Below are 16,350 nucleotides of genomic sequence, written 5' to 3' on the forward strand. Positions count from 1 at the left end.
TAGATTCTTCGCTACCGTGCAATGGAATGGTGAATTAAGATGGCAGTGCCTGCCTAATCGTATGTTTGCTACCCTGGTATTTTGGTACAACTGATGAGGTCTTTTTTTTTTTTTTTGACAGAGTGATTAGAATGTGATCATGAAAATGTGCTGCCGAAAATTAGTTGATTACTTAACGTGATTACTTTTGACAGTTGTCGGTGAGCTCCTCCGACAAAAGCTGCTGCCGTTTGTTATGCCGCCTAGGGCTCGCTGAAGGCGAATTTAAATTTCGGTAGAGAAACTATTTCGATTCACCCGGTTGAAAATCAGCCACCGTGAACATGTCCATCGGCTCACATCGTCTGGTTGCGCAACCGTCGCCAAGAAAATCAAGTAATCCGCTCTGCTGGTCATGGTTTGCCGGCGAGGCGGCGAGCCGACATTTTCCGACACCGACAGCGAGCGCCGTTCTGCATTCGTTCCTGTCGCACCGCCTGTCACTTCAAAGTGTGCACATCAAAAGGGACTAAAAAGTGACAGCTTGTTTTATTTTACTCTCTCTTCGGTATATTTACTAAGAGAATCGTCTTTTGTCTGACAGATTGTATAAATGTTGGAGTTTTGGACTGTACATTTCATACTGTTTAGTTGGATTGCGTTGGTGCGTTGTACATAGATTCTAACCGCCCAAAGGTATGCAATCATTTGCACAAAATCGAATTTTTAAGGTTTTCCACGCAAAGGGGCTATCGGTTCGGTAATGTTTTACACCAATAAAGGTTAAAAATAATGAACCCCTTCCCCAACTCCAGTTAAAATCAATCACCAAACAAAGTTCAGGTATGTAAAGAAACTACTGATTTGCCTGATTCACCTCCATGCCCGAGCACCGTACGGGATACTCAAAGGACTTAACGAAGAAAACATCAAACGAATGCCCGTGCAGGCGTCAATGTTTAATTAAAAACCTCGCCCCGAATGTCGCTCGAGTTACCTTCGCTGCTCTTGACAGCAGCACCAGCGCTCCAACATCTCCAAAGACCGAAAGTGAATGTGCACCGGAGCGAATAGTTGGAGGTGACCGAAATCTGGAGCGGTTTGTGTGCGAAATCAATCAAAACTTCTAACACCGCAACAGGCACCAGGAGAGACAGGAAGGGATCGGAAAATTGTCTTAAGACGTTTTTCCGACTGCATTCCAATCAACCGAGAGCAGGAGCAGGAGCGTGTGTATCGGTGTACACCGATCGCTTTATCGGCTGTGGTTCTCGATAGAGATGAAAGGTAAATTGTTTATTTTTGTTTTTGGTTTTTTTCCGAAAAGCAAACAGTTTAGTTTTAAGGGGGACCTGCTTAAGACGCGAGATAATGTTTTGGGGGAATTGTAAAGGAATTAAGTCTACTAGTTTTTGTTGTAGATCATAGCAACCTTGCTTGTTCGAAAACCATATAGCAAGCTTTGGTACAGTTGTGTAGCTACGTAACAGAATAAATTCAATCTGCATATTACTCGTACTCGTACGAACAAGAAGCTTCCAACAGTTTGCGGATTGGTATAGATTCAAAAAATAATTTCCGAGATACGATAACGTCAGCACCTGGCTGGGAGCAATTTAAGTTGGAAAGAAAGAAGTAATGACCATAACCAAAACTGCATTAGCGTAAAATGAACAAACCTATTACGCCACTCTGTTTACTTTCAAGCCATATTAATCGTTACAATTTCCTGTTTATTGCTGGTCGATTTTTTTTATCAAAACCGAAGAACATTAGCGTACCTAAATACACATTTGTTTTTTTTTTCTTGCGTAGTGCATAAAAAAGATTCAACAAATTACGATCGATCTGGTCTAGAATCATACCATTAATGCTACCAGCAGGAATGCTTTTGAAATTGAGAAGACAAAAAATCTTGCATATATAAAAAAAAAACCCCATGACCAAGTAAATGCCATTAAAAAGGTAACGATATACACGCATTGGTCGATTAATTTTCCCCAAACGCGCATACGGGATACGACAGTAATCTATGAAGGGAAAACTGCTCGGTACTTTTTCCCGAAGCAAAGTCGGTTCGCAAAAAAAAATACGTCACAAAGTTAAACAGGACAACACAACCCAAAATGAAACAATAAATAAAGCAAATTGACGCAAGCAGGGACAAACGCGCGCGCGCTAAATGAAATCGAACAAAGGACAACACAAGAACCAAAAAAAAAACATGAACCCCGCAGTAAAACACATCACAACACTAGGAATGTGATTATGAAAATGATGCTTTCCGGGAATGCACCGAACAAATTACCCGCATCGGCGGGCGGCGTATGAGTGTCAGCTGAAAGTCCTTCAACGCTCACCCTCTCTATATCCGAGCGCGGAGAGTGAAAATGAAATAAACCATTAAAGCAGCAGCAAAAAAACACCAAACAATCAAGCTTACTAAAAACAGAGCAAAAAAACACAAATGTACACAATACAAATGTCTAAATGATGCGAAAGACACATACACGAGCGATCATGCCATCGATGATGCGACAGCCTGGTACGGAAATTGTTGAGCATAAAGACACCATCTAAATATGCCCACGAACTCACAGCGGGAGTGGGATGGCTAGGATGCAATGAAGGGAAAGGCAGTTCAGAGCAAGATGCTAGCGGTGGAGAAAATGTTTAATGACTTACTCGTTTTTTTCATTCTACCAAACCGCACCACTATCAGCCGCCACACATCGTCGGACCACCTCGTCATCTAAGGGTAATGAATGCTTTTTAATTTCACTAAAAACAATTCTCCTGCCACGCGAGGGAGTGATGAGCTAAGGGGTGGAAAAATCAACCGACCGCAAAGCGGTGTGTGCAACTCGCAATCGAAACTCAATCGTCGACAAATATATGCATAACAAACACACGATAACGTTGGACGATGGCGGCAATAAAAATGAAGTGACACGAGCTAGGGCAGGGGGCGAGGCTGCTCCCTTAAGACAGGGGGGAGGAAATGTGATGCACGTATCAGAGGTGAAATAGCACCCCCGCAAACAACAACAACAACAAAAAACCCGGACGAACGAATCGGTAAAGCAGCACCCGGGGAAGGGATCGTTGATGTCCTTTCCCGGTGTCTAATTGCACATTGTTCTATCATGATTTATTCATCGTTTCTGTGTGTTGGGTCGTTTGTAGGCACGGTGGGTAACAAATTAGAAAACGATAAGCGCTGGGCGAACAAACACCAGCCCGAAAGCAGAAAGTGGGAAAAATCTTGTACAACAAAGAAAAATGGTGGTGATTTGATCGGGTTTGGTCCTTCGAACCGGATCAGCTCAACCAGGTCATTGTGTATTTTTAATGGAGAAAATTGATATGACACTCCTAGTATTAAATGGATTGGACACTTGTGTTTAGAAGGCTTAGAAACCACATGCAAACCAAATATAGAATTTAACGACATAAAGTAAAGTTATGATTTTGGTCCTTCGAACCGGATGCGCAGATTGAATGGAGCATCAATCGTGCTACTATTCTGCTCTGCAATTTCTTAACATAAAAAAACGCTCCACAACAAATGATCATCGCGGCATCTAGCCACCCAACCAGAACGGATCAACAGCTGGAGCGTTGAGCTGCGTATCGTCCCCGGCGACGGGTCGATTTGACCGACGCTCTCGTGCTTAGGCGATCATTAACTGCATTTAAAATGCCACCGCATCGTCAAAGGTCTTGCAGGAGGAACAGCAAATTAATTCAACAGCTTCAACAGCGTAACAGCGTGCTCATGATGTGAATTGTTTTTTTTTTATGTTTTTGTTTCTGTTTATGTTTTAATTTACCATCACAAAGGAGATGTGTGGTTTCGAGGGTTGAACCTTTCCCGCGCCTGGTTGAACCATTCCCGGGGCGCGCTAACCGTGGTGGTGACAAACTTTTTCCTCCTCGTTTGTTGGATGTCCACGGCCAAAGCGAACGAAGCGAGTAAAGACATGAACACACACGGACCACGGGGGCAAGCATGCATGTAGCATGGCAATTAAAAACGCATATTTGAAAAATCATAATCGCCTACTCGCCATCGCGCAAAATGAAAACATCACTCAGAAACGACGCACCGGGAGAGGGAGCTGAACAAAAACTGCTGGGCGGGTGGACGCGTTGGTCAAGCGCGGGCGATTAACGTCACCTAAATTTGAATGTTCCCTGGTGGTGGGGGCGTGTACGTCGACGAAGATGTTTATCTGGCGGATCCGTATGGTATAGGCAGGGACTTCCATAAATCTCCCTGCGTTTCGCCCCCATTGACATGCGAACAGATATGCTCTCCCCCAGCTACACCAGGATACACACGTACGATAGTGTCATCTCAATTATGATCGCACGAAGTGCCGTGAAGTACCCCGTACGGCAGCTGTGCGATGTGTGCTCCCGCGCGAGCATCCAAGAGTGCGGCGACACGATGTCAAACCATTACTGCGGAACTGCGCCGACAACCCTCCGGTGTTGGCCTTCGTTGTATTCGCGTACGGTTTTGAGGTTAAGTGGAAGTAAATTAATTAACATTCAAATTGCTTCCACCATCCCGTAAGCACACGTGGGCGCACGTTGACACCCACGACGCGCAAACGATCCTGGGGACGTGATCTTCGCCTTGCTGGAGATCCTAATACCACCCCGTGCGCAACATGCGCTGCCGCGGGGCCATTCTTCGCGCCTGGTTTGGTTGCTATTAATTTTCCGCCCGCTTTACTGGAAATGCTGCAAACACGCCGTCACCGCCAACGCTGTAGGTGACAGCGCTAGGTCGGACAAGATGTTTTTGTAATTATATTGCCGTCCCAAAGGGAAGGCGTCGCACCACCACGTGTTCGACGTCGACATATGATTTATCCTCGCGAGCGAGAATTGATTTGGGAAGCGGAGCGGGATGCGCGTTCGAAAATAGCTCACTGATCGGTAGCACGCGCCATATCCACCAACATCCGGTTCGGTCGCGGTCGAGGGGTTTGATGCTGCTCATCGCCGATGATGAATCTCGGAGGAGGGTTTTCCATCGGAATGCTGCAGATGAGCGACTATCGGAGCGCTTGAGTTGTTGCTGGTCGAGCTGGCTTAAAGTCATTAGCGAGCAGGCAGGGCGCTGGTGAGGGGACTTAAATTATTACTCCGACTCTGGCGATCACGACGCTGTCAGAAGCGATAACGGCAGAGAGGTGCATCGCCGACGGGTGCACGTGTTTTTCGGGATGTTGGATTTGGTGTAAGTCATGTTAACGATATTGGAGGGCAATTCTTCATCCATTAGACAGCGTTGCGGTGCTTTTCAGTGCTAGAGGAATGCGATCGTAACCTCCAACGTACTTTGTATTTCACCGTGGTCTTAGATTCCAGATTGGCAGATCTTAGTTACTATCAGCTCATCAGCAGGCTCGGATTTCGCATCGAGGAACTTGTACACTCGCTACAACTGTCTGCATAATTGGTCGAAACAAAAACGATTCAACCACTTCAGCTACAAACTGCTGCAACAGGCTAAACATCCCTTCTGCCGGCCAGAAGCAGACATACATACAATCCTACCCAAAATGAAATGATGCTTACAGACGTAGGAATATCTACGGAAGGAGTGCAATAGACGCCGGTGTTGTAAATCTACCCAACTCTGTGGCAGTTGGATGGCGTTACCATCGTCACGCGGCTTCAATCAAGCGACCAATTCTTCCAGCTCGCGGATCCAAGCTCAGTTTGCATCCGCAGGACGTCGCCTGATTGCTGTTGCATTTTTTCATCACCAGTCTCATTTTTGCTAGGTGTAAGTGTAACCCATAGCGGAGCAGAGGGAGTAATAAATTATTTGCCGTCGACTATGCGGGCCACAGCTGTAATTGCTACGCATAGACTGCGCACGGGGATAGACGATGTATGGTAGGCGAGCGTGGTGTCCAATTTGCAAATTCAGGGTAATGGTTGATGTTTTTTTTGGTTTGCTAAGCGAACAAAGTTTGGTTTAGATATAATTTAAGAGAATGAAGACTAAGAGCGTATTTAAAAAGGTTACCTTTGTGGTGCAAATTGCATACCTTACAGATGTGCTTTGTCATTTCCTTTAGCCGCTTAGGTGGTATGGTTCTCGCTAACGGAGTTGTTGCACGGTTGCTCAACTCCTTGACACTAGATCCGCAACCTTAGTGACGAAGCCGGGACACCCATTTCAGCCGATTCCATTTCTTACCCTCCGGTTCGCTCCGGCACTGATAAAAAGATTATATTCATCTCCTTACGGTTTGGCCGTACCCGCGCGGCTGATTTTTATAGTTTTTTCATCTGCCATTCGACTGTTCCGGCGCGCGCGAATGCGAAATTGATCCCGATTGCCTGCCGAAAAGGAAGTTAATACCCGGTACGCACCGGGGGATTAGGTTCCACGGCTGAGGCGCGGGTGCGGGCGGTTTTTATTGGTGTAGAAATTTAATGTTTTAATTATGGTTGAGTGATTGGATGGTTGCGTTATGTACTTTCGGGAGGATTGTTGCCTTTTTTTCTGCGGGACGATTTTAATGGCCCTTTTTTGGTATCGGGTAGCGGTAGACAGCATATCTTGTCGGGCACACAACCAACCTAACTTTTACGACCCGGACCTGGCAAAATGGCCACGTTGGTTTTGATTTGTTTGCAAAGGTTTTGTTTTTTTTCGCGTTTGGTTATTTTCCCATCGAGATGGTGTGTGCCCGATAGAGCAATCCAGTTGACAGCGGTTAGGCAGTGTTGTGCTAGCATGTGTACTGTCAATCACATAATTTAAATTTAAATAAAATATTTTTTGTTTATGCCATAATGCAAAAAGCATACTACACTTTTTATATGAAAATGCAAAAATTAAAAATAGTTAAAGTTCCCAACTGCGAAACGAGCAATCACTGCACAGAGCATCGCCCAAGCTTGTACCACGAGGGCGCTTAGCGCTCCACTTTAAAGAAGACATAAAACTCGCTGTTCGCGTTACCCGTTCCTCCCGAGCTGTTGTTGTCCTGTTGCCGGCGAAGCTCATAAAAAAAGTGATTTAAATGGAAATTGGAAAGCGCGAACTCACATCGTTTCACCGCGGGGCAAAGAGAAGCGTAGCGCTGTAAGTGGTAGACGAGCGCGCTTTTTTTATTTGCTTGATTACAAACTGCCGCGCCTGCATCGAAGTGACGGTGCAGCAGAAGCAAAAATATATATTATATACATATAGCCGCCGCACCCAAACCCTCGAATCATCAAAGGCTCGATCGAGAGTCACAGTGACGGCCCAGCCGATACGGGTGGCTGGAAGTGTTGTAATTTCTAATAAATCGGATTTTTACGACGATGTCGCGGCCGGCATTTCGCGGCGGCTGGCAAAACGCGGGCACAGGGATAGCAGGCTATAAAGTGCGCGAGTTTAAATTACAGTTGCGGTTTCTATTTTTTTCTTGTCGATGCTCTATCCCTAAAACAGCGCCAAAGAAAACCGAACGGCACTCGGAAAGATGGGAGGTTTAATCCGGTCTTTACTCTTCGGTAGCTCTTTGTGCATTTTAAATGGCGCACCGATAGCATTAGATTGAGCCGCACAAACAAATCCCGAAATGGAAATGCGAAGATTGTAAGGCAAACACAAGCAGGAAAAAATCGCGAGGTATCAAAGGAAACAAAGAATCTGCTGCGCTGTTTGTTGATTTGTGCTTCTCGCTTGGGGCTTTTACTGTTGCCAACTTGTTGAAACTGCTCTGGTAACCGTGCAGATGGCAAGGACCTCACGCGCGCTCGATCCATCCTCGTGAATGATTTGTGTCGCACAAAAAAGGTATCCATTTTTAAGACGGACGCAAGTTGACGAAATGGAAATTCATAACGCATTAAATAGGGCAGAAAATGGAGCGCACGGGGAAAGGTGAATAATAATTCATCGAAGTATGATGAATATGATATCGCTCGGCAGAAGGACGTCTCGGATAAAAAAAAAACCACATTGAAAGCAAAACAAACGTAAAATCAAAGACAGAACGCGTCATGCGTCGAACTGCAGTACAATGAACGATCCATCTGGATAATGAAATGACAGTCAACCTGTTGTGCAGTGTCGTTTGATGTGGTGGTTAATAGATATTACATTCTTTTCGAAATTTCACTCATCTTGTGAGCCCGTTTTGCCAACACAAGCAAAGAAAGGAAGCAAAACAATAGTAAAAGGAACGCTCCGCTGTGTGCGATTTGAAAAGGATTTACATTTCGATTACTGTTCAGCCGTGTTCGCTAAAATGAAAGTACCTCTACTTAGCGAGCGTTTATAATCCCCAGATTGAATTCTACAGTGTGCCGGGACTCTCCAACGACGTACCACCTCCCGATTAATGCATTAGTATGCTTGTAAGTGCGTAGTTGCGCTCGCCATCCCTCCTCCTCCACACCATTTCACGTAACGATAAATACTTTATTAAGTCTCGTTTTAAAATATCCCCTCCCCCCATTGCACACACACACCTACACCGCCCAAGCAGCGGAAAATGACACACCGTTAAAAGGCGCGTACACACATTGTCGAGCCAGGCGAACTTTATGGCGAACCACACAGTCCCTCCTCCGTCACGATGGGTGTGCGGGATTTGCCGTAACTAATTACTATACAATTTTATTGCCGGCCTCTTTTTGTTTTATGAGCATCATCAAGCAACTCGACTACTTGCTACTTGCTGCTCTCTCACACCAACACCCCCGCTACCTATTTGGTGGTGCTGATGATTGCCATTAAAACACACCTTCTCTTTTCTGCCTTTACCCGCTGTTTGACCGGCTACCTCTAGAGCTCAATGGTAAACGGTACGCCCTCCTCCGTTTCCTACTTCCCCAGCTAACGGTGAAATAGATTATCGACACGAGACGCACAGTAAATTCAGCAGTAAATTTAGTACCACCATTTTCGCGCGCCACGCAAGGCACGGGAATCGATTTTAATTACTCTAATAACGTCACCATTTCGTGGCATTTCCAGGAAGTGGATGGGGAGAATGGAGGAGTAGGGGTAGAGATGGTGTAGAGGACCGAGTTTTCATCGCCAGTTGACGCAGTTTTGGTGATTTAATGTGTGGCAGCTCTATAGCTGAGAAACACGTTTCGAATCCGGTTCGAAGGACCAATCCAGCTCGATCTCGCTATCTGGTACAGAAGAAGAGCTGTGTGGGGAACAGGGTTCTCATGTGCGACACATGATAGAGTGAGGACATTCATTACCTCGCCCTCATCCCCTTTCCCTCTCTTACATGTGTCCGCATTTCAGTGTTCCGGAAGCTTACACACACGGACACACAGAGCAGCAGGATGATTTGTGTGGCGTGTCTCCGCTTCTTACGTCTACTATTTTTTCTTTTTAGAATATGTTCCACATGTTGACATGCCTCATTTTCCTAAATCCCCCCTCGGGAGCAGCGGAAAAAGCATCCTTTTGTTCAGTATCTTCGCAAGTGGAAGAGAAGAATAAAAAGGGACTCCCGGCAGGAGAATAAAATAATAGGAACAATAGTTCGGGGCCAGCCCGGGCCAGAGAGGATTCCACTATTTATCTGTGCCAACGTTCTCATGCAAAACCGCATCCGGCTCCCCACCCGTGGGTTTGGGTCCCCACCCACATACGCAGGATTGGGTCCGATAGGACCGATTTCAATGTACGCGCGTCGACAATCACCCGACCCTTCCCTTTCTCGTGAACGCGCGGATAAGGGTCAGCCTTATTGAGTTTTTACGTGCTGCAAAGAACTTGTTCCCCATTTCACTCGTTTCCCTTCCACGTACGCGGGGGTAGCAAATCAAAAGCGACGATCTGATTCACTTTGCCGTGCCGCATAATTATATCAATTATGCTGAACATGATTAAGCGATGCATCATTTATAACTCTCGGGGTTTGCGCTGAAAAGGCAGGCGAAGCGACTAGCGAACTTGTGTGTCCGTGTGTGCCGGGATGCGAGGGAAAGTGGTGCACACACATATGAGATAGTCCGCTAACAATTGGATGATTTATTCCCGAGTCGTTAAATGGTCTCTGTGAACCGGTTTTTATTCCCTGCAAGTGTGTATGTGTGTGTGTGTTTGGAGGGGTGGGGGATATTCTTTGTCATTTTACTTCCTTTTTTTTCCAACGTTGTTGCATACATTCAGGCGCAAGCTACATAATAGCCCGGTGGCTCGGGTGGTCTATTTGCGTGCAGAAGATTATTTATGTATTTTTCATTTTCAAACGAGTTGAATGTTCTTTCTCTTCTTTCCCTTCGTCTTCCTATTCATTTCTCTCAGCCTACATCACTATTCTAGTTCTAGATTGTTACTAGCGCTGAATGCATTGCACTAATTGATGTACAATATTGCGCGCTCTTTAGTACTGCCGGACAAACAAATTCAAAAAGGGCCCGAAGCAAAATAATCCACTTTCTTATCGGTTACTTTATGGCTGGAAGATAATCAAATCCATCTAACGCAACCTAACCCCCGCCATTGGTTTAGGTTGAGTATTGTTGAAAATTTGTCTCCAGGCTCTGGCACCGGAATCAACCGGATCGACGTGGTAATGTGAAGCGATTTAGAGTGAAATATTTCACCACCCTCTCGCCACCCATCGAAAGAGCGTATCAGAGCAAACAAAAAAAAAAGCAAAAAAAAAAACGAATGACTCAACCCGAACGCCAGGATATAATTCCACTCCCAACGATAGGGAAGCCAAACGAGACTGCTCTGCAGCGAACTTGGAAAGGGTGTCACTAGCTAGAGGAAGGGACAAGGGGAAGGGATGCCTGCTCAATCAATTCACATGTACGTTTGCACACATATGAATGATAAAAAATGATCCCCTGAAACCCCGCTTGAGTGACATGTGGCAATGTGGACCATCACCACCACCACGGCCCAGTACCTGAACCCCGTACCGAGTGCAATGGGCCGTAGCGCGTGGAAAAATGACGTCGATGATGATGATCATGAATGCCATTGCTTCTGCTGCTGGTGGCAAGACAGCGGAGAACAGCAACAAAAAAGATCCATCCAAAAGAAGGCAAAGGGAGCGGATGCGGAAGGCAAGACAAATGATTTTCACTTAATTTAATGATGTAGAAAAGTCGGTCCTGCTCGGTTGCGGTGCGCAGCATTGGTAGGAAATAGATAATAATATTTTTTTCTGTTGATTGTGTGTTTCTGGTAGCCGTTTGGTAGATAGGCTTTTTGCACAAAGCGCGGCAAAGGAAAAAAACCAGACGCATATGCTCGGAACGCTGGATCCTGCTTTTTTTTCTTCTGTTTTTTTTTTTTTTGTTTAGGTCCGTTTTGTTCCAACTGTCCGGCGATGCGGCTGAACGAAAAACCGGACATTGGCTACATCTTCGCCGGATCTTGGCAGTTTTTAGGATCTTTCGGTTATTTAGTTTCGTAGAGCCTTGATGGATCGCGTTTCGAGCAAATGGGTGATGATGATGAAGTGTGCGCATTTATATCCATCGCTTAATGACCCCAGGTCCGGTAAACGCACCGGGTAAACACGTGTTTTTAGGTTAGAGCAGTAGCATAGAGTGTCCTGCTTTTTGGGAGACGATGCATACACGAGTATTTGCTTCGGTTGAAAGATTCTAATGATTTTGGGCAAATAGTTTGGCATTTGGTGTCGTGCTTGCCTTTGCTGACCAATTCCTACCTTAATGGCTGGTACTGTACCTAAACGTCTTATTGACAGCGGCGGAGGCAATAAGAACCGAGCCATTCAATTTACAGGCAGCTCCGGAGCTCATTTGCTCATAAAATCCCGATCGGTAATGAAATGATTTAATTGACGTCCATCAAGATGCGTACTCCCACTCACGTCAATCATCGCCGCACATAGGGCTCGCAAAGGTGATAGCCGTAAAGGGCCGGATTATTGGTTGAACGGTTGCGAATGATCCTACGAAAATAGGTAACTACTAAAATCCCCGGCTATAATGGAGGCAACTGTAAAGAGCGCCATATAGCGTCTTCCCCGTCATCAACCTCCGGCAGTCGTAAAGCGCTTCACAATTGCTCCATTCGGAAATTCGGCACTGGCAGCTTTGCAAATCCTCCTGGTCATCCGGGCCATGCCCACGTTAAGTCATGTCGCTAGGGAGGATACAGAGCGTCTCCAGCCAAGCAAGGCGGAGGTGCTGGGTGTGTTCCAAGGATTTTCCCTTCCAACAAATAGCAACAATGTCCCATACACAATGGCGAAGTAAAAATAAAGCCATAACGGCGCACAACGACGATGACGACGATGCGATGCTGACGAGTTCCGCGGATGGACGAAATTTACGATGCCGGATGCGCCGGCCAGTCTTTCGGGCCTTTCCGGCTGCATATCGTTAATTGATATTCGGAGCCCGTAATTAAAACATTGATCTCCACCGATGACGATGATGATGAGCGGCGTCACCACGGCATGCCGCGACGCAACGTTCGTACGTCTTTCCGGTCCCACAACTCTCAGGGGCGCAACGCAACCGCCCCGAGGAACAATGACTAAAACCACCGCCCCGGGAGGAGTTTTTTCCGGCATGCAGGAAGTTTTTCCTACCAGACTCAAAGGCGAGATGTCTTTCGGAGAGGGTGGCAGGACCACTGGTCAATTTTATGAAGCGAAGCATTATCGTTTTCTTATGGACTTCGATGCGGCAAGCGAATGAAACCCATCAAAACAATACAGCGCAGCGACCATGAAATCAATTCGCTACTCTTTATGGCAAGTGGTAGCGAATGGGAGGTGGAGGGACAGTTGTAAGGAAACCTCGTCATAAACTTGAGAAAGACTGCCATTACAACCGGCGACGGACACTCACCCCCTCCCCCGGGAACACACACATGCGTAATTATCTGACGGTGAACCGTAAAAGGTAATAAAAAAAATCGCATTCAATCCCAATTCCTTGCCACTGAGTGAGGGAGGGGCGAGGGATGGAAGTGCACAAGATAAGACGAGTCCACAGCGAATGACTTCAGGGCTACGATTCGTTTGGTTTGGGGGTTGGTGGCATTTTTTAATCGTTATTAGGTTTTTTACGAGCCATCGTTTGGCCATCCGGGCGCAATTGTCCTTGTGCCGAGCTTGGATTGCAGTCCGTACCCGACGATGGAGGAGGAGGACTTCTAATTCGAAAATAAAAACGATCCAATTTTACTGTTTCTCGGTTGGGTAGCCGTGCGTTTTACGCCCAGAGTGGTACCTGTACCCGGTTCGGGTGTTAGGCCAGGGAGGAAGGAGAAGCAGGTTTGTATTCCGGTCGAAAGACGAAGAAGACGGAAGGAAGCCAATTTTATTATCCTCTTTTTTGCTCCGGCTTGACAATAGCTTGGTTAACCGGTCACCCGATTATGCTGGAGCGGGAGATGATAAGCTCCCGCTCCAGCATAATCGGGTGACCGGTTAACCACTATCCTGCTTGCATGTGTGCGTGTGTGTGAAGGTACAATTATCCCAGATGGTGCAATAAAAGTAAACCTCGTCATTTTGACATTCAGCTCTTCTACCACCTCCACTCGTCCATCCCATCGATGACCTGTCAGACAACACCAGCATCAGGAAACAAAAGCAGCAGCATCTTCATTCACGGCATCATCCCATCCTTGCCTAGGGTGGGAGAATGAATTTTTAAGGTTAAGTTAGGAGCAGAAGACACATACAGATACGCTCGCATACACAGTCACCCACAATCATTGTGTTGAATTTTAAATCTCAACAGACAAGTGTGACAGCAAAAATAATTAAACGTCGTTTGTACACGGACGATCGTCACCAATTTTCCAATTTTTCACTTTCGCTTAGTCAGGCCCGTGTGTGTGTGTGTGTGTGTGTGTGTGTGTGTGTGTGTGTGTGTGTGTGTGTGTGTGTGTGTGTGTACTCTCCCTATCAATTCTAATGGATCTCCATCACACGTGCACGGAAGGCCGGAGCCGGAAGACGATGATCCCAGGCCCCAGCGTGACAACGACAGCGCTGCCAGGAAGGATGGGTGTCGTGTCGCGCAGTACAATAGTGCTTGTTCATCTACCAACACGCCCCGAACACGGGCGTCGTTACAAGTATTTTCCATCTATCTGATTGTGTGACAAGGGCAAAGGTACAGAAAGTGTGCGTGTGTGAGGTAGAGAGAAAAGGAAGGGAAGAGGGTGCGCCATAATGTTCTCAAGTTAATTTGTCATGCGACCAGGCGACAGGAGGAACACGTTCGAAAGTGAGAATTCATCGCATCGGGAGCAACACCTTCCAGAAGCTGAATGCAAAAGTTGGAACCTTGGCGTCAGGTTCCGCAGCTGTCGAACGCATGCGATGGAAGTCGTTCAAGTGTCAGGCGCAGGTAGGAGCCAGAACGGCCCTAGTGTTTGGTGCTAAACCTACCGGTGGGGATTTTCTGCTTTGATCTTCCAACTCCTCAAACACATCAGCACGCCATTTGCCAAGTTATTGTAGAGCGGGCCTAAGTTCCTGTTACATCTTCAGTAGTGGGAGGAAACAAGAAGAAAACTTTACAAACTTTTAGTACACCACCATAGAAACTGTTCTTTTAGGAAACGCATCAGAATTCGTCCTACACTCCAGCGATGTGTCTACCCTAGCGTTACTCCCGCCGACAGGCGCCATTCTCTAAACTCACTCATCCGCAATCAGGTGGCGACCACGGCACAACCACACACATACGCACATGCAAAACTAATTTGTTCGCAAATCAAAACCATTGCTGGTGAGCCGGTGAGTGCCAAGTTTTCCATTAGCGTTGGCAGGTTCCTTCCATTGCCTTCGCAGCTCCAGAATTGTCTCAAAACACATCGAACAACGGTCCGGCAGCAGCGGCGACCGAAGCGGCGTGGGGACAAATTAATTGAATTGATAATTATTATCGAGAGCAAGTGTTGACTCACAGAAAATGCAGCTTCCTAGGTTTACCGACGCGGAATGAAAGGTAGGAGGTGTTGATGAGAGATTTCGGACCTCTCGGCGCGCCACTAAGTGCAATCAATTCATTAACTCACCCTAGAAAACCGTTTGGTAGGGCTCTGCAGTAATGGGCGAAATGGACGCCTTGGGCCTAGTGCTAGCAGAAGTTGGCGGCTGGTGAAATCCCAACCTCCCCAAAACAGAACCGAACACAGCCGAAGATGGGAAATTGTATTAAATTATGGTTACATTGTTTTTTGGTCAGCCCCGAGCAAGGCGATGAGATCACTTAGGGGTAGGACCTAACACGGAGGGAGAGACTGTTGCTGCGTCGGTGTTCTTCGTAGCAGTCGAAATCATGTGCAAATACGGAGGAAGTTGGTACGGGAACACATTTAACTGTACCGGCGTTTGCCCAAAAAACCGCAACCAGAGGTTTGAAGCTTTTGTGGCAATTGGATCTGTTTGGAGCGTGGTAAAAGTCTGGAGAATCTCTTTAGACGAATGCTCTGGAAGTACACACAGGTGGAGCAGGTCGGTTTCTCGTCGTCTTGTTGTTAACGACCGTTGCGCCCTTGCCGAAAGGGTGTTGCTGTGTATTGCTCTCCCTCAGACAGCGAAACAACAACAGCACTTTCCACCAGCTCAATCCATCCGGCAATTTTCCTTGCCCGGTCCCTGTGCCCTGGCGTTATGTAAATTCGCCCTCCTCCCGGTGAAGTTTGTGCGAAAGACAAGCCCAGGCAAATCATTCGAAACGGTTAATTATCGGTCCCGGCGGGGCAAAGTGTGTGTCTGACTGGTTGTTGTTGGGAAAATCCCGGCGGAAGAGAGAATTTGCCGGGGGAATGGGTTCTGCTCCGTCTACTTGAAGATTTGGTTGTCGACGAGACGCTGCTGAGCGCACTTTGTATCAGATTTTTCGGAAGCGCCGAACAATACGCGATATGCGATATCGCACCCGTTTGCCAGCACCAACCCAGCGACTGCGGGAGTCGTCCGGGTACGCGGCGAACCGTGACGCGGTGCGGCGGTTTTAGGTTACGCGTCGAGAGGACGCCATCGCAAAAGGATATGCTCCCGACGACGACCTATGTTTTTGGGCCGGAATGCTTCGCCGCTTTGACACGGTCGCTTCACAACCCATTCGGGCAGAACGGGCGCTGCGGTTTTGGTCCGTGCGCGCGCGGCATACCGGGGGAATAAATTAAAGCTCCCAAGGAAATTGTGCAAGCAATCTTCACTGTGGTGCAAAGTTTTTGCCAATAAATTGTCAAAAGCCGACACCCCCATCCCCTCCCCTCCAACCCTAACCCACCTACCCACAGGGTGGTAATTTACAAGCAACATGGGGAAGTGAAAGGGTTGTCTTTTGTCACCTTTGTCTTAAGACGTTTTCGTTTTGGTAGCGAGCAGGTTGTGGATTTGTTTTCTCCCG

The 16,350-nt window shown here is 46.9% G+C and overlaps 1 long non-coding RNA gene across 1 annotated transcript in view; it reads right to left on the reverse strand.

The window, feature by feature from the left end:
- LOC120906316 overlaps positions 1–16,350 on the reverse strand; it is a 35,849-nt gene that overhangs the window by 1,125 nt on the left and 18,374 nt on the right. The gene's annotated exons all lie outside the window — the stretch shown is intronic.

Source organism: Anopheles arabiensis, chromosome X (genome assembly GCF_016920715.1).
Source record: "Anopheles arabiensis isolate DONGOLA chromosome X, AaraD3, whole genome shotgun sequence".
In the NCBI taxonomy this organism is placed as follows: domain Eukaryota; kingdom Metazoa; phylum Arthropoda; class Insecta; order Diptera; family Culicidae; genus Anopheles; species Anopheles arabiensis.